The sequence below is a fragment of the Neodiprion pinetum genome, chromosome 4 (assembly GCF_021155775.2).
Source record: "Neodiprion pinetum isolate iyNeoPine1 chromosome 4, iyNeoPine1.2, whole genome shotgun sequence".
NCBI lineage: Eukaryota > Metazoa > Arthropoda > Insecta > Hymenoptera > Diprionidae > Neodiprion > Neodiprion pinetum.
Genome location: NC_060235.2, coordinates 6,265,628 through 6,288,782, shown reverse-complemented (window position 1 = coordinate 6,288,782; position 23,155 = coordinate 6,265,628). Strand labels below are relative to the sequence as shown.

General features: G+C 39.1%; 1 protein-coding gene across 5 annotated transcripts in view; it reads left to right on the top strand.

The window, feature by feature from the left end:
- Window positions 1-856: 856 nt before the first annotated feature.
- The window catches only part of m (miniature), a 41,651-nt gene continuing 19,352 nt past the window's right edge, over window positions 857-23,155 (top strand). The window contains exons 1-3 of one of the 5 annotated variants that reach the window (XM_069135721.1): window positions 857-1,020; window positions 2,218-2,566; window positions 3,814-3,950. The gene's annotated coding sequence lies outside the window, so the exon portion shown is untranslated. The other 4 variants (XM_046623198.2, XM_046623199.2, XM_046623197.2 and 1 more) reach the window with 4 other exon arrangements.

Below are 23,155 nucleotides of genomic sequence, written 5' to 3'. Positions count from 1 at the left end.
TTATTTATAATATACGCTAATTTGGATACACACATGTGTATTCATTATTTTTCCATCTACATACGTATGCATATATATATATACAACATGCAAATACGTAATTCATACCCAACCACACTTCGTGTATCTAACATGTACAGAATATATAATATTATATCAGAAAAAAGCCAAACCGCTGAGAATTATTTAATTTATTATACCTTTAAAGTTCAAACACGGTGTATAAATCACACTCATTAGTTTGGAATTGCAGCAGATTATAGATTCATGCGATTTAATAATGTTGCAGCTAGACAAGACGATGAGAAGCGCTGACGACGAAGAGGGAGAGGAAGAGGTCAAGGGTGCGCGAAGTACGGAGGAGGATTCGAAAGAAGAAGAAGAAGACGATGATGGTGAAGAATAAGAAGAGGCGGAGAATTAAGGCAGATAATTTGAGTACACAGTAAATAGCAAGGAATAAGAGATGACATACTATCTATAAGTGAAGTGGAGATGAAATAAGAGGAGAGAACTCGAGATATACGGAAGAGAACTGCAGTACAGAGGAGAGAACCTCCTTTTAGGGCAGTTAGCGCAGCACTGTTGCGGCTCGGTGCCCGATGGTGAACGCCTCTTCGCTCGTGTCTCGCTGCCGCGCTTGCCTCACTTGGATTCTCTCTTGTGGTTTGCCTCGACAGTCCTGCGACCCCGATCATTCTCGGAATGCACCGAAGACGTCAGGTTTTTATAGAAAGACAGAGAGACAGAGAGAAAGAGGGAGAAAGAGATGGCGAGAGAGAGAGAGAGAAGGAGTAGGAGTACGAGAGGGGGGGGGGGGGGGGGGGGAAGAGGAAGAGATAGGGAGACTGTGAGAGATCTTGAAAATCCAGGGAAATGGCGACGAAAAAGTGCGAGCTGATAGAGACTGAAACACTCGGCTTAGCCGACGAACACCGCCCCATTCCAGGATCTTTCACCTGGTGCATTTCGTCCCGAATCTCTGCATGCTGCAGCGTTCGTTCACGTATATACATACAGGTATATATTTATATGTATATATATAATATATATATAATCGTAAAATAATATATACCCGTTGCATTGAACCGTTAAATACCTACCCAGGTTGAAATGCCGGTAGATGCGAATTTCACGTCTCGGAGATGAATGGCTCATATTTATAAACATATAGGTATGTATACATACATTATGTGTGTATACTAGGTAATAGTACACATCTGGAGGATATTATATATATGTATATATAATATGCTTGATTAATGGAAGATTATCGTCTTGGTGTAATTGGTTAAAATTAATGGTAAAATAAACACGTTTTTATCAATACCATTTTACATCTTGTATTATTAGCCGGTGTATAGATTTGTGTGTTCAAGTTATTGGAATGTTTTCGCATACTTGAAAATGTCGACAAATATATTTACAGTTACACCAAAACGCATACAGTTGACTCAGACTTGTATTTACGTCATTTACGAGATATGTACTATTCATGAGTTAATTCCTGGTATCGCAAGTATTCACCAGGTGTCACATTGAGCGCTCGAGTTCTCGCAACAGAAAGAATTCGAAACTCTATTTTAAATAATAAAACGACGCAGTCTCGTAACGAAGAAATCCGTTCCGCGGTGAAATGGGTGTAAATTTCATGTTGGCAATTAATTGTAGAGAATTTCAAGATTGACACAATATCATTTCTACTACGCGACTTTCGCTACGTAAAACTGTATCCGAGTGAAATTATTCAAATTTCGAAATGCGTCAATACACAACATAATTGTATTCACCGACTAGACAGTTACACTGGGATTCGTTGTGTTATTTATCATCGCGATTAATAATATCTATGCACCTATAACTCAAAATGTCAATATAACTGCTTGAAAATGAGTCAGCGTCTGAGAGTTATTGATTGGATGTTATAAGATTGGCTTCGACTTGCAGCGACTCATTTTTTCTCATTCACAAATTTCTGACATACGTACATACGTATATATATACATACATATATATACACTTATGTACCTGTGTGCAGAATAATATGAAACACTCTAGCAAGAACATAAAATGAAACAAAAACAGAAAGAAAAAACAAAATCGCGATACGAATGCTAACTGACCTATATATGTAAGTCGTATCAATGATTTCCGTCTAGACTCTGCAACAGAAATTGATTGGGGGTGAGATAACCGCAACGCTTTTCTCTGTTACAGAAGAAGAAGAAGAAGAAGAAGGAGGAGGAGGAGAAGAAAAAAGGAAAACGAGATAAGTACGGAGAGAAAGATGGGCCGGGAGAGGAAAAGGAATCTTCAGAGCTCGCCTCACCTTTCCGTTCCATTGACTCGGTCATATGTGTTTGGTTAAATATGTTGAACCCCGCTCGCGGGCCCGCCGCGGCTCCTCGTCGAGTAGAGGATGGAAGTCGTTGCCCTCTCGCTGTTTGCCCTACCGTCGTCGTCGTCGGCGTGAGCCATCCTGCCCCTCCTCCTCGAGGCACCCTGGCGGCGGCGAAGGAGGTGAGCGAGCGCTCACCAGCGGCGGCGTACAGACAGGTGCTCGGAGGTAGGTAGTAGTGACGGAAGATCGCCGGAGCAAAGTAGACCATCGAGAAATCTTCAGTCGACGAAAGATCTCCGCCGCGGAAGGACCGTCGTGCCGAGTCTATAAACGCATATATATATATATATATATATATATATGTATATATGTATATATATACGCATATACCTACGACATAACAAACACGCCAAATTACACCCTTTTATATATGTATATACATATATATATACATATACAAACATACGTATAATATCGCTGGCTACGTTACTATAGACAAGATATAACATATTCGACGTTCTGCGATAACCGATCGCAAACGCGTTCATCGGCATAATAATAATATCACGTTTTATACACGGACTCTGATAAATGATCGATCATTCGGGGGGCTTCTCACGCTCCGCGTATTTCAGATTTTTTTAGTACCTCCTTATCACCCACCCCCGATCCACCCGCGCCCCCTTCGCCGCCCCATCTCATTATTCTTACGTTCCCTCTGCCAATCCCCTCCTCCCCCCGCCCCTAACCGATATTCCTTCCACCTGTGACAGTAGTTGGGAATCACGTAATATTCGATTCTGTGTACGGTACGTTATTGCTACACGCATAATCGCACGGTTCAACTGTCAGGAACGTACGTTATACCATATGTAGAAGACGTGCAGGTATATATTATACATATATATATACATTTACATATGTAGCGATATTACCCACGTTACGTATATTCGATATATTGCCGCGGTAATTATGCAGCGAATTTTTCTCCCGGGCGGTGATGTGAAGTGATTTATTCGTTCGTTCGTTCCTCAATTTGTTTATTTATTCGTTATACTTGTTCAGTTTTTGGCTTTCATTCATACATTACACCGGGGAAATCAATATATTGCGTATAATTCTTCTTAAATACATACAATCAAAGTGTGCAGTTACGGTGCTCCGCATTATATATTATCAGTATATCCTACATAGGTAATAATAAATGTAATATTAGTAACGATGAATCGAAGTAATTAATTCCTGTTCAGGAAAGAAAACGACGTCCGCTAAAAACAAAAATACATAAGTAAATAGTAATTTTTTATACTTTCTTTCTTTCATGGATTCATAATCGGGGGTATAAAATTATACAAAACGACGACGACTTAAATCGTTTAAATACCACAACCATCACCATCATCGCCATCATCATCATCATCATCATCATCATCATCGTCATCGCCGTCGTCGTTATCGTCGCTGGTACGAAGATCTTCACGGTGAAAAAGACACGCCGATACCGAAGAGAGGAAGCCGCTGAAGATCGTTGCTGCCGGTATGCGGCACGCGAGGCCGCAGATCAGCTCCGGGTAAAACGAGGAAGCGCGTTTGCGCCCGCACTCACGAGGTAAGAAAAAAAGAGAGAGAGATAGAGAGAAAGAGAAAGACAGAGAGCGAAAGAGAGAGAGAGAGAGAGAGAGAGAGAGAGATTGAAATTGCACCAATTTATTTTTGCGAAGCGTTTTGTGTTTGCACGATTAACAACCAAGCGCTGTTAATCTGTATAATTCGTTGTAGGTTTATAGGTTATGTATGCGGGCGCGAAACTGAAATTCCGTACAGTTCGAGATTTCAAGCAAGTGACGGGCGTTGATTACCAGGGAATAAGTATGGTTACAGTTGTAGATCGCGAGATGACAAGTGATCGAAACGTTTCAGCAACTTACCGGTGCGATTATGATGAGTTGACTCGGTTTTATAGACGATTTTAAATTTCGCGTATATCTTCTGCTATTCGTCACGGGATGCATGATGAAATTTCACGAGGCTCCAAGATCATCGCAGGTTGTCTCAACTTTTCAGTTTTGTACTGAATTTTATGTACGTCCTTAGCCTTTGGTATGTCATACTCGCAATCTGGACCTAGAAGATCGACATCATTTAGAAGGTAGATCGATCGTCGTTACTTTAAATTACTGACCTCGATTATACATATATTATATACCGTATACAGTAAAGCCCAAAAGTGGGTTCTATATCCACAATTCGAAACTTCGGTATTCCATTAGGGATTATAAATACCGTTAGATTGATTGCAAGACTCGAGTTAGACTAAAGACTGACTTGACTTCATTTCTCGAAGTTTCATAACGATTTCTAGGTGAATATATTTTGTCTCGCGGTTACAAATCAATTCGTTGTAGGATTAATTCACTGAAAATAACAGTTACATATATCTAACGTTTCATAATTGGTTACGAAGGGTGCAAAGAGAAATAAGTTACACTGAGAGAAATTTTGTATTCCGAGAGTTTTTATACAGGACATCATAGTGGAATGAGTATCTACCGTTTTATAGTACCTAACGTTTAAATATTGCTTCAATTACAAGAAAGTGTGAAAATGTTAAAATAACTACTTGTCAGTGAAATTATAGTTTTAGTTTGATAATATCTACTACATTATCCAATCATTGAAATCATAATATGTTTGGTGTTGTTCGCGTAATTTTTTTCCATTTAAATAAAGTTTCAACGTAACTTTATCGTTGCACTAGCATCAAGTTACTCCAACAGTCCTTGATAAAATCCATCACGAGTGACTATATCCCAAAAGAACGGTACAACGTGTACCTATACTGAATTTTCTGATTACAGCAAAAAAAAAAACAAACAGATTTTCATTCTATTCTTAGCCGCAATCTATACATTTTTCGACTATCGTAAAAAATGAAAATTAGTAAGGATCGTACAGTGTAAAACATTTTCTCGCGACAGTATCAATTATAATATCAAGCAGATCGGTCAATTTTTCCGTCCAACTTATTATTCGAATGCACGAGGAATACCGAGTGTATAATAACACGCCCATAGAGTAAGTATTATATAGCCGCATTCCCGCATGGCGCACGCATATATGAGTAAACGAAATATATAGTTCGGTGCAGTAAATTGGAGGGGATAGAATGCGGTCCATCGAGAGCAAGTGCATGGCAGCAGCATTGGAAGGCTGCAGGCTGGCAGGGGGAAAAGAGGGAGGGAGGGAGGGTAGCAAGAGCGGATGCCGAGGTTTAGAGACTGGCGAAATTCCCATTGTAACTTTGGGGGCGGCGGAGAGGCGAAAGGGCGAAGGAGGGGTCAAGGTGGGGGCAGAGAGAAGGGGGCGGCGGGCCCCACGTGCGATTCTCGCGGTTTGTGCGCCGCGGAGGGGCGGCGAGCTCGCATTCCGATTAGCGGGTGACCCGCAACCGAGCGACAGACGTGACGTATGTGTAACGCGGAGTAGCGATGGTCGCCAAGCTGAAAATAATCGATGCATCGATTGAACGAGTTGAAAAACAAAATAATCGAACGCGAGTCGATTGACTCGGTAAAAATTAATCGATCAATCGATCGTTTCGTATTTTTTTCAAACGCTGCATTCGAAACATTTCGGTATGTAGTCTTGATGGCGGAAAAGTTTTTTTCGATAACCTGTAGTTTCATTCAACCTCGGGTGAAAATATTCACCCATCTTTCACTTACTGTATCAATAGGTAATTTATAGTGAGTAAGAATGTGATAATTACGTCGTTAATGGGAGTAAATATGAAAAACCGATTTTGAGGAAAAATAATCTAATCGGTCGATTAATCGAGTTTGAAAAATAATCGATTATTTAGCGTTACATTAATACGTGTCTAATGGTTTTTGACGTAGGGAAGAAATGAGCCCTATACGTCAAAAATTATTCTTAACAAAGCAAATTGTTTTCTTCACATTTTTTGAGAATCAAAATCCTTTTGTTAATGGGCCAATTTTACTCTTACCACGTCTACTTATCCAACATATGAAGAAAATTGGTGAAGTACGTCAGCTTTCCTTCCGACAAAGAAGGTATCCCAGGTCGATCTCTTCGATTTGATTTGTTTTTTTGTAACATGTTATAGTAGACTAAAAACAACACTTCAAGGGGGTGAAACCATCCTTCAAAGTAAGGCATGTCAAATGGCGATTTGGTAATTTTTTTCCATTTTTAACTGAGAAAATTGCATTTTTCATTTCTCGTTACGAAAAGAACTTTTTCGGTTGGATTGATTAAAAAATACTATGCAACTGCCAAATCGCCCCGTGACATGTCTTACTTTTGAGGGTTGCTTCACCCCCTTAAACTACTTAATGGCAGATAAAAGAAAATACATGTCGCTTAGTTTTTACTCTACTATATCACATCGCAAAAAAAATCAAATCGGAGATATCGACCTGGGATACCTTCCTCGTGAGTTTGACCGTTTCCTTTCACAATCATTACAGTGCCACTCCATGGAAGTTGGCAATTGTTCGCAAAGACGTTGGAGCGGACCGACGACTCGCGTGCAGAGCTGTGCGTATATTTCGATCGGTCATCGTTCCGCGTATTCCGCGGCTCCAGGGTCGGCCGATCATCGTGGATCGAGCTGACCGATCGATCCATCGGCCAGAGCATCTCTATTCCTCGGAATAACTGTATAAACGTTAGATGCGTCGCAAGTTCGCGAACGGTTTACGCGACGCGTTACGCTGTATGCTCGGCGTAATTCAGCCCCTTTACGATGGTGAAAATTTTCGTGCACGTTTCAGGATGTGTGGAACGTATGGTCGAGTCAAAAATGTGTGTCGGATGAAATGAAATCAAGTCGAATCTGATTCAAGAAGGTCTCGGTGATCCAAAAAAAAAAAAAACAAAAACGTTTCAGCCTTGAATTTCAATTGTAAACAACTTGTTGCTTAACAACGTCAAAGAAGTCGAATTATTTCATCGTTTTTTCACCCAAAAATGTCTTTCTTCCATCTGACACGATTGAGTGAATAGCTCATTTTCTTCGTTAATCGATTACCTACAAATTATCTCATACACATTCGTTCTTGAGTTTGTCAGTTAGCAATAAAAAATCCGATGTATACAATCCTAATCACAATTTTACTCAGACTATCTGTGGATAAATCATTTTCGAATGAAATGAACTATCGTTAATGGGAATCAGATTCGCAATATGAATTTTTCGGTCTAAAATGGTAGGACAATGATATTTTTATGATGTAGTTGAAATGATGTGGTGTTTACAGTTGAATTTCATTCTCTTAACATTTTCTCCAATTCGTTACGCGAACTTGAAAAGTTGAATTTAAGTATATTATAGCTTCAGGTGCACTATTTAAAACTCAGTTTCGTTACGTCTTGGTTTCGACACTTTTTTAACATGAGTGTACATCGGTGAAGGTGATTTTAAAATTTGACAAAAAAAAAAAACTCTGTGATAGTTTTAATTAAAACAATAAGCTGATGTTAGTTTCACGAATTTTAAGGATCCGTCTCTTTGCGAGTAATCCTAATCTAATTGTAAAACTCATTGTTCCGCAGTTGAAGAAGCAACTCGTCCCCCATAAAAATTTGTCACTACTTCAGTAATTACTTTTTCCGTTGTTTACATAAACTTGAATTAAATTTAAAAAATTAGCGGTTTTTCACCCGCGTATTGTGTGAAATTTTACACGTCAATTGTTACTCTAAATCAACTTCAACTACTCGAGTATACATCGTATTTAATTACGCGACATCTCTGCATTACTGGCAGACTGCTCTACGGTAATATTCATTAATGCCTTAACCTTCCGGCTAACTTGTTTTCAATCCGGAATAAAATGCTAGTTCGATTCTATACGATTTACGTGACAATGACTGGCGATGCGGCCGAACGACGTGAGAGGTTGTCAGTCATTGTCACAAAATTCGCATAGAATCCACCTCGCATTTTATTTCAGACTGAAAACAAGTTAGCCGGAAGGTTAAGGCATTAATGAATATTACTGTAGATGATCATCTGTATGAGTTAATCACTCTCTCGGCACACTTATTATTATATATGTACATACCTAACAAGTTACCGAGACTCGGAGAGTTTAACGCGTGTCCACGCGTCGCGAGTCCGGTTTTCTTATCTAAACATTCCTCTGTATGGCGTGTATATAGGTCATTCGGTATGTAATATTGCAATATCTCGCGAAGATGGCTTAATAAAAAATTCCCCGCAACGCCGAACGCCTAAAATATAAACGTGGGAAATTATGCATAATAACAACAATACAGGTCTACAAAAAAATATTTTTTTTCAGCTGCATGGGATGTTTTTGGTAAATATAATGTTTTCGAGTGTCCTGAATCCAAAAATGATTTCCATTTTCCTCCATCATGTATACAGTATTCTTGAAAAATACGTGGTGGTTGCATAAAAAAAAAAATGCATAACAATAACGAAAAATGCACCATTTTATTACATTGAACCAAACGATATTTCTTATAAAATTAAACAAACAAATTTTTTGTAAAATGTGTTTAACATTCCGTGTTCATTCTTTTCTCCTACGAAACCTCTTCTTCTTCTCTTTATTTTCGAGTTTCACTCTAACATATATTAAACGGTAGTAAGAAATCAATTTTGCATTTTTTTTTCACTCTTAATGAAACCGTAAATATGAGTTGACGAAAAAACCTGACGTGTTGAAGCTTTTTCAGTATTATTCCCGGTTTCAATGAGTGAAAATCTATAAGAAAAAGTATGAAAAATTTGTATAGTTTTCTGGTTGCAGGCCTGTGTAATTGTATATTTATGCAAAAATTGTTTAAATTATACAAATCAACGATGAGACATTTTTCTAACGGAATCTGATTTGATCTGTTTATCTATTTGTATTATAATTTTATACATTTTTTCACATCTACGTATTATCATTTTTAACTTGAATTCAACCATAACGCCGCAGTGTTTGTTAGATAATTTATTGATTCAAGATTTCGGCGACGTTCTAATCATTAACTTTCAACCATTCAAAATAGTAGAATACAATTATTTTCTACGCGTATCGAACTGTGAATTCAATATTTCACGGAGCTGGATAAAACGTGTAAAAATTTATGTTATTATACCGTTGAGGTTAAGTTTTTTCCCGTATATACAGTTTTTGTTTTTTTTTTCTCGGACCTTTGATGTAAGCCGGAACAATATATTTTGCTGATGTTTTCAACGCACATATCCTACTATGTATAAAGCCGGCAGACACCGCGACGTAAATGGAATGTTAAATTAATTTGGTGTAACGGGGCCAAGATTACGTATATCAATTCGAACAAGTTTATCTCCATGGATATTATCTCTTGATCCTCGCGCTTACAGTATATATAGTCCATATAACTTAAATGTATACACAATATATTATACGAATATATTCGTGTGTGAATTGTACAATATTATACACGTGAGTTAAATTTTATGCAACGATCGTTCAATTAAACGCGAATGTATACTAAAATGAAACGTGTGAGAAAACCGTGCGGTCGAGATTTTAATTTTTACGACAATCCTTGCACTGATTGCCATTTTGAAATAATTATTTCTCTAAATAGCATAAAAACATACCCGTATTTTTCGTAGTTATAATTTAACTGAAAAATCGTGGTAATACGAAGCAATAGGCTGTAAATCTCAATACATTCGACATGTGTCGTGATTAATTTCCTTGCGGAAAAAAGACCCTCAACTTGGGTGTGAATTTATCGAACCCTCGACTTTTTTTTTACGGGAATCCAGTATTATCCGCGAGTTTGGAGTGCGAATTCACAACCAAGTTGGGGTTTTTGCCCGTGAGGGTTCAGCATCACGTATTGTGAATGTATGCTTCAGATCTGTAGTGGCTTCTGACTGTGTTGAAGGACGCAAGTCGGGTCTTCGGCAGAGCCTTTATAAGCGATTGGGATAATAACAGTCTTGAAGAAGCTATTAAATTTCCTGCTAATGCGAGCATACATAGTTTTATTGTATACTGTAAAATTGGGTATACCTACCGCTGCAGCTCCGGAATATTATAATAATACTGATAAGCGAATATTTTTTTACGGTGAAATGAGCAATTTTTTTCTTCTCTATCTTTAGTCACGATCAACAGACAAATCGGTTTATTCAATTTATCGCGTTTCTCGATAGGGACTTACAGACTTTTTATTCTTCGGTCCATAATTTGTTCCTTTGGCAGATGAAATACTGAAGAGATTCATTTGCCCCATAATTTTTGTACAACATATAGCAATAACTGTTTTTGAAAACTGTGCACAGTGTGAATTGTTATGCACAGAATTGTCCGTCGTATGTTATAGTTTAACGCGCATGCGCTAGACTCCGAGAGCAGATGTTTGTCAGCGTGACCAACCGTCACGAACGTAATTTGAAAAATTTTCACAGTTGTCACTCGGAATTGAGTTTAACACCGACAGATGTGAAAATTTTTGCGTTTGGTCACCCTGACAAACAACTGCTCTCGGATTGTAGCGCATGCGCGTTAAACAATAGCAGATGACCGAACATTCGGTCGTTAGAAATTCACACTATATATAAATAACGATGCGAACAAATGATGTCTGAAATGATTAACACTGTTTTTTAGAATATTATATCGCGTCGGGATGGATGTATGTTATACATATATACCTAACGGTGCTACAACTTGTCGGTATTATTTAATTACATCAGGCATACGTGGACCGTGACTTATTAGTCTTCCAGAGCATGTAATATGTATGCTAGCCATTGCGATTCTCGGTGAAGCAGTCCGATGCATCCATCGACCCGGCACTTCTCGCAAAGCTAACAGTTTGAAATACGTATTATATTGTGTAAGAAGGAAGCAAACTCGGTATTTTCTGGCCGATCGTAAGTTTGCGATATAAGTCGTGGGTGAAATCGAAGACGAATCTAGCAAACACGCTAGTTGAAAAGATCGTTTTTTCACGAAGTACGAAATTTAGGTTAGGTTCGCGTAACGTCAGCTTTGCCCGCGACGGCGCATGCGCGCAACTCGAACGCGCTCATTTCGGTTCTCCGCGCACGCGCACTCGCCGACTCACTCGATCGTTATGAAAACGGTTACCTTGCGTACGAAAAACACGCGTGGAAGAACGCGTAAGACACGCTCGCGTTGTGTGAAGGATTTCTCCAATCCGCGTTCACGCGAGGGAAGAATTTCCCGGAATAAATTCCGTTTTTCTTAACGTACGTACACAGAGAGAGAGAGAGTGAGAGAAAAATCGCCGCCACGTCAATTACCAAATACATTCGAAATCCGCGTAACGAAGCGCTGAAAGGGAGCTGAGAAAATAAGAGAAAAAGGAAGAACGCGATCGCGGATAAAAAAGGCCGAATCGATTATTGATGCAACATAATTGACAGGCATAAGAAACGCATGGGCACTCTTGCGCGAACCGATCTCGACACCCATAACCAATTGTCCCTACACGCTCGATTTAAACAATGAAGATGGCTAGTTATCTACGTTATACCGTTCCCTTAGTCCACAATGGCGGCTTGTTTGGCTTGTACTGTATAATCGAGTTAAACAGTTACCCGTTGCAGCAGCCGGTACGTCTTACACAATGACCATTATGATCGTTTATTTTTAACCACCGGTCAACGTTAACTCAACATCCGCAAACTGACGTATACATCTGTATTATATTATACGTGTACAGCTGTATACACACGAGGCGGGCGTAAATATACAGCTGCTCGACGACTACTTAAACATCCGTAGCAAAACTGTGCAAATTCCATTCAGTTTCACGATTACTGCAGGCACGTGGCTTTCACGCTCGCGCGCTACTAAAATCATCGTCATCGTGTAAACCAGGACGGCTTTATTTGTATTCCGAAGTATATATGTATACATATAACACAATAAGGCACATAAAGCGTTTCGCGCTCTTTTTGTCCAATGAACCTGCACTTTTTAACATCGACGCGGTTCTTTTGCTTTTTATTATTAATGTAACATACCATTTTATATGGTACACCTCTACTACACATTTTTTACACAATGGAGGTGTACTTTGAAACCGTAATTATTTTTTTTCTTATCAATTCTCACATCGCGAAATCCATATTTTATACATTATATTTATTTTTCTCTTATTTGTATCTGGCTTTTTTTTCTTTTTTTTTTTTTTTTTTCATCAACAGATAGAAATATTATTCGAATCGGAAAGAAAAACAAAATCCATCACCGTAATCAACTGTTTCGTGCGATTACAACTGTAGATGTTACATTATCCGACAATTGAATCAGTCGACTACTATAAAATATACCTTTTGTCGAATGAAGAAAAGGGAATTAGAAGCGAGATTTTCCGATTTGTACGATGTATTTGAACAATTCGTTTCGTTTTATTTTTTTTTATTTTTTTTGTTTTCACTCCGCGGATTCGAACTTGTTCACATGTAGTAGCTGCACGCGTGCAAACGTGAGCTAGCTCTTGATTTTCTTTTATACTTCTTTCATTCGTAGCTTATGCCTGTAATATGTAGTATATTATGTATAACGTATAACAAGAGTGCCGACATGCCAATTGAGTGATTCATATCAGCATCAACCCCGATGATCGTTGAAAATGTATGTACGTACCTATACATACATATTAACATTATACAAATATAACGTTACATAAGGCGAAGAGTTCCTGCAGCCATCAGCGGATATACCCATACAGCGACAGTATACACGGTGTAATATATCAAAAAGAGAAGGTAAATACATCTCACACATACACGTATGTGCGCATATGCGCGTATGTGTGTATTTGTACTATGGACGCGTGTATATTATACGAGCGTAAAACCGAACGCGCGGCTATTAACCCGGCAAAAAGTTGAGCGATACGAGTCATTGGGTTACAAACGTACCGACTGTAAAGTCTCTGTTCGTGTGTGTATATGAATTGTACATGTATATGTTACGCACGTACACGTACGTTATACCGGTTCACGTCCCGATTGCATGTTGTATAAAGCAAATTGTCACCGTTCCGATTGCAAATTGTAAAACGATTAGGCGTAAAGATATATTAACGCACTGGGCATGTAATTATAGAATAATTTGTATCTCATGATAACGTGCAATACGATACTGATTCACTGCGGTGTGGTTGCTGTGACGGGGTATTTTAAAGGAGATTCCGATTCAAAGCGGTTGCGTAGCCTTGGAGATTATGATATTTTTGTGCCAAAATTGTCGGTGAAGTTAACGTAAAGAAATTGTTATTTTGTAAATTTTTTTTTAGCGATTTCAAAGAAGTTTAATTTGAAAGTTATGTAATTACGAGTATGTTTTGCTTTGCTGTGGTCAAAACGTGATTCGAAAATTGGAAAATACGAAGACTGTACAAACAGGTTGCGTTCTAGGTTGATTGGATAAAATAAACCAAAACGAATAAACTTATACGCCGAATTGGAGCAGGGTTGAAGCTCCGAATTTGCAAAAGTTTAGAGAGCACCTAATTCCGAATTATTTGGTCGTGGAACTTGAAGTAAAGAAATTAAACTCTTTATGTTTGAGCAAAGTTCCGATAGAGCGAAATTCCAAAAAATAAAGTTTCCGTAGAGTGAAATTCCGTCAAAAAAAAAACCAGAATTCCAAACTTAAAAATATGGAAAATCCAAAACAAAAAAAGCTCAAATTGGTGAAATTTCTTCAAACCATAAATTCCCAGAATTCAAAGTCCTCGATCGTGCAGAATTTCGATGTTTCAGATTGTTGAAATCTTCTCAATTTCGAAACTTTGAGCGTCGGAATTCGGACGATCCGAAACTTTGACGCGTTTCTCCGAAGTTTGATTTCGGAATTTGGCGCTCCCGGAACATTTCAAATTCGGAATTTCAACCGCGTCCCGGAAAATTGTTACAGTAACGAAAAATCGTTTCGAGTTCAAATTATCTTTTCCTTTCGTTTCCAATCGTCCTCTGCAACGCGTAAATATTTTTAAATTAAAAATTTATTCTTTATCGACCAATCGCTGTATGAATCTTTTTTTTTTTTTTTTTCTTCTTTGTAACACGCGACGTACAGCGGTTCGCATTACAACGCAAGCTCAAGGCTTTTAAATCCCAACGAACGTGATGCACACGATTATACACCGTTGTCGTTTTCCTCCTTTTTCTCCGTCCCTTCTCTTCCCTTCCTCGTTTTTCCAACACACCCGTACACCCATCCCATCCATACGCGTATACGCAGACATACACGCCTGCAATATCTACCGATTGTGAGATCGAGCCGCGACAGCAGATCTCGCTGCAGCAGCTCGGGCAGACTTTACGATCATTGCCGGGTATGGGTGATACATACGTGGTGGTACGGATAATACGCGTTGCCTACGTCGGTGATTTTTTTGTTAACAGTAAAGTATTAACACCTGTTCGCGGCCCTGCCCACTCGCCTCGGGCTTTATACACGCGCATTGCCTCCTCGTGTCGTCGATACACGCGTGTACGTGTAACGTACGTGCGCACAATAATCTGCTGCCCACAGTTCTCTGACCAAAATCATCCGCTCGGCATGCTGCAGAGACGGTGGATCTGCACCGCGTTTATAAGGTGTGCTATATTATGTACAGAATCACCGAGACTTATGGTAATTTTTTCAGGAGCGTCAAACTCGCGCGTGTTTCAGACACGACGATCGGTATCCGCCTCGTCATACGATCGTAACCGATACCTCGCTGAATATGAAATTAGAAAATTTGTATTTCGTTTGAGGCTAACTGTACCTCCTTGATGTACCCGGCACTAAATTAGAACTCTCTTTTTCTTTTTCCTTCTATCTATTCTCACCCCGTGGGATAGAGAGAGAGAGAGAGAGAGAGAGAGAGAGACGCGTGGGATTATATTTGCAGAGATCGAGGAGCTCGTTGGCCAAATATCAATACGTCTTGTTAACTTTATCACTGGATGTAGTTTAGGGTGAGCCGAATGAAAAATAAATAAAAAAATAACCTATCGAATCTGTGGTGTTGAAAGGACCTGTTTACCGAGAAAAAAATTCTCACGTTTGGTTAAATTCTTAGCTCAATTTTAAAAGGTTTCGCTGGCCATTTGAAATTTCCCATTTAAATAACGCGCGAAACAAATTTTTTTCATTCAAAATATGTACAAAAATGAACAAATGCTGGAACTATTAGCAAACGCTTAAATACATTGATCCTTCGTTTCAAAGTACTTTTCAAAATTGCTAAAGGTCTGATTGATTCGTTCGATTTCGTTTCACGATGGCTCATTTTCTTGAGAAAACTGTTCTCTACAAATTGACTGATATACTTTTTTTTTGTATATCTGTTAGGATCGTAAAGTGTTTAATTTTACTAAACATTTGCATCTGTATTGATTACATGATCAACAAATGGCAATATCAAATTGACCATTGATCGAAAAGAAATTCTGTTTCACTGCGTTTGTAGAAAATAGTTCTACGAATAAAATGATCGATTGTAGAGGAAAAACTTGAGGCATTTACTAGATTCTTTAACAATTTTTATGCGAAATTTGTAATGAAATAATAACACTTTCTTTATAATTTCGTTGCCTTACATTTTTGTAGGTATATTTAGAGAGATCCTCGTAGCTTAATAATACAACAATGTGAAAATTAGTCGACGTACGACCATCTGGTAATAAAATTAATCAAACACATCGATTTTCGACAAACAGCAATCTCTTCAAAGTAGATATATTTATATATTCCACAATCGCGATACAAAAATCCCCACGATATTTACTTTGCAAATTTACCGATAATTATTAATACGCAGGTAAAAAGTAACACCATAAGCTTTCACCGTTGTGCATGCACGGAGTGCAGCATATGTTTGTATTAATTGCAAGCCGATTGCGCAGTTAGTCTGACGCACGATATGGGAGAATCGACACGTGGACGTTACATAAACATAGAATCGCGTACATACATGTAGATAATATGTGTTGAATTAACCGAACGTAAACGGTGATCGAACCTTCTGCCGGTTACCGGTTCTCCGGTGGGACAAAAAATTAACAACGTGGTTGCAGATAAATGATGTATGTACGGTATATGTGTAATGTAAGCACGGTGTTAAACACAATGACGAAAGCTAGCGAGATTTTTTTTATTTTATTTTATTTTTTTTATTCTAGTTCAAACAATTTCGAATTGAATGTTTCATGAAATGTTTGTGTTATGATATTAATTAAACGGAACTAAACAAATGAAAATTAACGTTGAAGGGTTTCAATCCTTACAGTTTGCTCCGAAAGTACAAGATTTTTTCGGGAGGGAGGAAATTTTACTCTTATTACCTGTCAGCGGTTAACCCTTTGAATTAGACATTATTGTGCCGAGTCATCTTTTGTAACAAGATATTATTCTACGGTTTTTAGGGTCGCTGATTACGAATTTGAAATTAGATTTTGGAAATTTGAGATCGAATAAAATTTCATACAACAGTGATTAAATTACTCTTCCCGTGTGATAATTCTGAATTGATTGATAGAAAACTGAGAAAAATTTCATTTGTTACAGTTGCCAGAAAGACTAAACAAAATTGGTATCTCTCCAACAATTAATGTCTTGAAGATTGTTGCGGGATTGCGAGAAATGTAGTATAATCGATAAATGTTTAACAAATTTCTAGCGAATCCTGTTCCTGATCACAGTTATAGAAAGTCAATTTTCATTTCGTACAGTCTCACAAGAATATTTTTCGTATTTTGTACAATATTTGGTACAAGCACAGGCATAAATTTTTCACCACGCATTTTCCTCACTTATTATCAATTATCGCACCGGTATAACAAACGTTTCCACGATAGACAAAGCGCAGTGCGTATACGACGTTCAACGTGTGTGTTTATAATACGGTGTAAGGTGCATATTAAGCCGGTGCACTGCCCCGTTTACGGTACAGCAGACACGACGACGTTGCAGGGTATTTAAGGAACTGGAGGTAAAGTGCATCATCAGGTTTGTCTGGCCGCAGTCTCGGTGCCGCAGACGATTCCTCCGGATGGCACGCGTGACTCGTGTATTAAATTTGTCGACAATCATGGACGGGGGAATATTTATCTTGGTTCGTATTAGAAAATAAAATATTTCTACAACCGTATTAAGAACGATTAACGACTTTAGCTTCATACGTATAACGCGATGCCGTATTAAATCTGTAATTCTATCCGTAATTGTATAATTTCTCCTACCCAGAGACCGGGTACCGCACAAACAAGCGTGTCGTATTAATGTACCCAACTCTGATTAGAATCTCAAGATGTTAATAACGCGAGGCAAAGAGCCCCGTCAATTTAACGCAGATCGCGATTCGAGATACGCCGAATTCCCTCACGCGGCATAATGTCCTCCCACTTAAACGCTACCATAATTCAAACGAGCATAATCGCGCAACGGTCCTCCGAGTATAGGTACTTTTAGATTTACCAGATACTCGTGCCGAAACAAAAAAAAAACAACAAAAACAAAAACAAAAACAAAATGGGAACGAATAGATCGGAATTCTATACATTTCAAACAGAATTATCGACCAACATTGAAAATCGCTCCTGCAGATTCTGAAAATTACGACGAGTGGAGAAATTCACTCGTTTTCAGGTACGATCGGAAAAAGAAATGGGAAGAAACGGTTCAATAAATTGACTGTGACACTATAGAGTACGTGTAGAGTAGGTAATAACTAAAGAACTCTGGATCCCTACGTAACGTACTGTACATCTTTTTTATTCCTGCAATTGCGAAATGAATTATTCGATCGCGGGGTCTCATTTCCGGATGCCACAAATTGCCGGTTACGTTTAGGTATACCTGACATGGGCCTCTATAAAAGCAGCTATTTCCTGTCTTCGCAAAGATATTGCGGGTATAGGTGGAGAACTCTGTGTGTACATACAACTGTATACCATTTATTATTGTTATAGTTATTATTGTTATTATTATTATTATTATTATTGTTGTTATTATTGTTGGTGTTGTTGTTGTTGTATCGTTTGCGTGTAACGTATGCCTTGGCAACTATAAGATTCATACGATTTAACAAGTTTATTGCGTGTGTTATACTCTGTATACCTACCTACGCACTGTGTTATTTATCTGACGTATGTAGGTACATACACATGTATTACTCGACAATTCTCAATCCCCCTACAATTTTGAACGAATTGCAAATAGCTGGGGGTTTAACGTGTCAATTTATACTTGATAGATTTCTTCCTTTCCTTTTCTCAAAGTTCAAGTGAAAAAAGAAGGACAAAATTTACCGGCAAATCAAAACAGAGAATTTTCAAATCTTTCTGAAAGATTTTTACGCTATAGTTTATAATTTACACGTTTGGTAACGTTTTTTTTTTTTTTCTTCTTTTACTACATTCGACTAGTGCTTGATCGTTAGTAGACGTTTTTATAAGCTATAAACACGAATTTTGACTCTGGGTTCTAGATGTGAAATTTTGATTTCTTCCACGTAACTAATAGAAGAAAAAATACTTGCTGTTTATACTATCAACCAAAAACTTCAGGACTTGTTTATCAACGTAACAAAGACAAAAGCAAACTTTACAAGTAACATGCGAAGATTTTGGTTATTATTTGATGTATAAAATCGATATTCGTTCGTTGAGGTACAAACTGAAAAAAAAAAAAAATTGATTTGTCGACCTGTGTTACATACTTGCAAATTTCAAAGACCAATTCGAAAAACCCCAGTGTACAGGATAATTGTAATATTAAGTTAGAGATAGATAGACGGATCCAAGGTACCAAATCCTAATTACAATTTATACGGTCGTTTTTTTTTTTTTTTCCCTTATCATCCTTACCACACTTAACGATTTCCGTGCATCTAGCGATTCGCACGTCCGTCGTTTTACCCGCGACAAGAATGAGAGGGGGCAATATAGGAGCAATTAGGAAAAGGCTGCGCGTCCAACGCGATCGCGGTAGCGTGCCGCAACAATTATTTCCGTGAAGGAGTGTAAACTTACATTGCATCCCACCGCCCGGTGCACAGGCATGCCTATAATACGCCCCGAGTAGTAATCCACTGTAAAGGCAAGACCGTTCGGTGATGGCTGGCTTGCGTTGCGTTGCGTCGCGTCGCGTCGCGTCGCGTAAGACGTAACGGTAAACGCGTGTAACGCCGGAGTGCGTGCGTGCGCATTCGAGCCCGCGAGTGGCCGGGAGTCACGTGACCGTCTAGAGAGAGAACCGGCACGAGCAATCAAATCATTTATTTTCCCATCGTCAGCCGGACCCGGCGCGGAAACGCTGCCAGACTGCTAGACTGGCCATCATCGTCGCCGTCGCCATCGCGAAGTCCCCGGATATCTTCGATCGCTGTTCGCCGTTCGGGGGGAACCCGAGCACACCGTCGATTAATCGGCACGTACCGCAAAGCGACCTTGGCTACGCCAAAGTCCACCGTTAAATGAACCAAAACTAACGAGCTATCAACCCTGGTCCTGATATCGGTACTCTCGTACCGGCACTGATGATCAATCGTCTTCGGTAACACAGCTGGACTTGGAAAATTAACGGCAAAATCTGAAATCGGTTAGTTTTTATGATGGCTGAGTGACTGACCGGCGGTGAGGAGATTCGGTCATGTTGCAGATTCTTCGTAAAAAACGCCGTTTTTTTTCATTCGGTTACGAAAATCGGCAACTCTAACGACATATCTGTAATTGTGTTGTGGTTGCTTCGTGATCGGTAAAAAGTCTCGTTCGCTGTTACAATTATGTTACGATAAATGCGACTGTAATTTCAACGGAAAAACGATAATCGGCAATTTGAAACCGTCGATCGGTAATTGTATTGCGCATAATGTCATGATTGATATATATTATTATTAAAGATTCTTATTTGACGAAAAACGCTACTATTTCAATCGCGAAGTAAAAACTGCTAACGACTAGAATCGATTGGTAATTATATTATATATTTTTATTCAGAATCTGTAAATGATGTCATTCACGATTGGAATTATGTTTTGAACGATTCAACTATTTCAACCGTGAAATGAGAATCGTTAACGCGAAGGATCTATCGGTAAAAACGAGTATATTATACTTATCTAGTGCTTGGTGAATATTGTCATTCACGATTGTTATTATTCTATAAAAAACGCAATTATTTTAACCGCGAAACGCAAATCATCAGCGAGAAGAATCCGTAATATTATTGAAGTTATTTCACGATCGGTAAATTTTATTATTCATCATTGTACACGTAATTACTTGATGAAGAACGAATTTATTTCGACGTAACATCTAAAATCGGTAGTAAACGGTATCGATTGGTAATTCTATTGTAACTATTTTATGATCGATGAACATCGTCATGCACGATTATAACTGTATTTTGTGAAAAACAGAGTTCTTCAAACCGATGAATGAAAATCGGTAACATGAATGAAGATTCAAGTCTGATGAGACTTGATCGGTTCAGTTTACAATTAGGAAGCCCTAGTTTCCGTCCGCTGTTCAGTAAAACCTTTACCATGCAATTCGAATCGTTTATATCGTTGCAGCAAAGATCTCATTTTGAATTATTACAAAATTCGAAAAAACGGTTTTTTTGAAAAACTCCCCTCAATTCCATCGTGGATTGTTCGGGTCTCAAAAACTTGCGCATCATATTACAATATTACCCATTTAGTTTCCTCGTATATAACGTGATTAATTACCATCCTTGTTTTATTATCCCAGCGAAAAACTGCGTTACATTCACGCGAGATGAATAATGCGACGAAGAGATTTTTGCGATCACGATATCGGCAGACATCGAGTCTCGTATTTACACACTCGACAAATTCGTGACGCTTACTTTGTCCAAAAGGTAAAAAAGTTCCTCAGTTTTCGTTCATTCTGATATTCGTTCCCACGCACGGGGACCAGTTAGCGAGTTGACTTATGGCGTTTCCTTTTTTTCTCCTTCTCGCACAGCGTCATATTGATTAGACCAAAATAACAATTCGAATAAAAACTCAATCATGTATACCTACGGCTCGTCAGATGTAACGCAGTGTATGAATCAATTAACCGTTAAATGGGAAGAAAGTGTACTTATTAATGAAAAAAATGAAAAAAGAATCGTTACGGTGGAGTCATTCAATTGCTTCTCCAACAACGCTCGGCACCATGGATATGGAATTCTCACGCACATCATCACCGAGGGCGCGGCTCAAATCCAATTTGAATATCCTCGTGTCAGTGAGATCTTCGGGTCATCTCAGAACTTTGCATCCGTATAAATGATGACACGTGTGAATAATTGATCAGTCTAAATAAATAATTGGCAGTAAGGATAGGAATTTCAACCAGTCGAAAGATTGGAGAGAAGGGTCAACGATCCGATCGTTCCACGTGTAGGATTTTGATTGAAAAAAACGATGAAAATGTGTTGCTTCGTGTAATCGCCTTTTTTTGGTAATTTCAGTGATGAAATGATTCGGTACCATCGAATGAAACACTTGAGAAAACCAACGAACAGAACTTAGGAAACGCATCAGAAGTCTCGTTCAGAGGATCAATCAGAGTTTCCTAATCATCAGTCCGTACCGATGATGGCTGGAACGTAAAAGTAAAACATTTTCACGATGAGAAGTTGGTCATATTTCAATTGCGATAACTTCCCGCATCGGAAATTATGAGAACGGTATCCGTTCACTTCGATAGAAAAAGTACATTGAACCGTAGTCAAGGTTTCCAGTAAGATAATCGGTTAATTTTGTATAAGAATTCGATTGGCATGAGAAAATAGGTGAGATGACGGGGGTAACAAGCGTGGGACGACGAAGGATGGATCGAGCCCGGTTTCACACGTTAATGATAAAACTGATCTCTAAGTGATAACAGTAGAAATGCCGTTAATCGTGTCAGCCTGTCGTCGGCGTTCGCGTTGACGAAGGGACGTGGAAACGTGGGTTGTTGGACATTACGGTAATCCGTTGCGCCGGAGAAGAACAAGTAAAGCTGGATCGCCGTCACCTTGGTACCTACAACGCGGAGTAAAAGGGTGCTTGCGGTGCATCAACGACGCAGGGAAGCTCCGGAACGCTGGCCGTGACGTAACGGAGCGCAACCGAGTGCCGTAAATATTTGATCATCCCGGTGCAGAGGTGCGTCTGGCTCTCGAGCTAATGGGTGAAGCGCATTATCCGAAAGCCGACGAAGAGGTCGAGGCGGTCCCTCGTGTCCCCTTCCCCATTCTTAACTGTAAAGTGTAAAGTGGCTCTAGTCTTCCAGTCCTTCGAGTCTCTCCACCTTCCCGTCTCCTATCACACAGCTCCGCCGGTTCTTCAGCGCCCTTCCTATACCTCTTAGACGTCTTCCGACGACCGGAGACCATCGAACGGAAACAATCGGTCAACTTGCGTGTGTTCTCCATGGACAGTAGACTCGAGGCATAATCCCCCGTCGATATTTGCTCGTAAGAATATTATTATACCAGCGTCTCTTGTACGGGTACACACGTGGGAAAAAAGAATACCGCTGCCGGTCTAATCGTTACAGCTACAGCTGTGTTGTACCCCTAGCCGATGATGATGATGATGATGATGGTGAACAGTATGTGCAGCTGTACCTGTACGCCGCTTTTGTTGGGTAACGGTTTTGTGTGCGAGGACAAAAAAATAGAGAGACAAGAGTCGAGGTGGTGAAATAAGAGATAAAAGGTAACGACAATCGAATGATTTTGCAAAGCTACCAATCCCGCCGTCGAAGGTGGTCGCGTACAACGACGTTGCGTC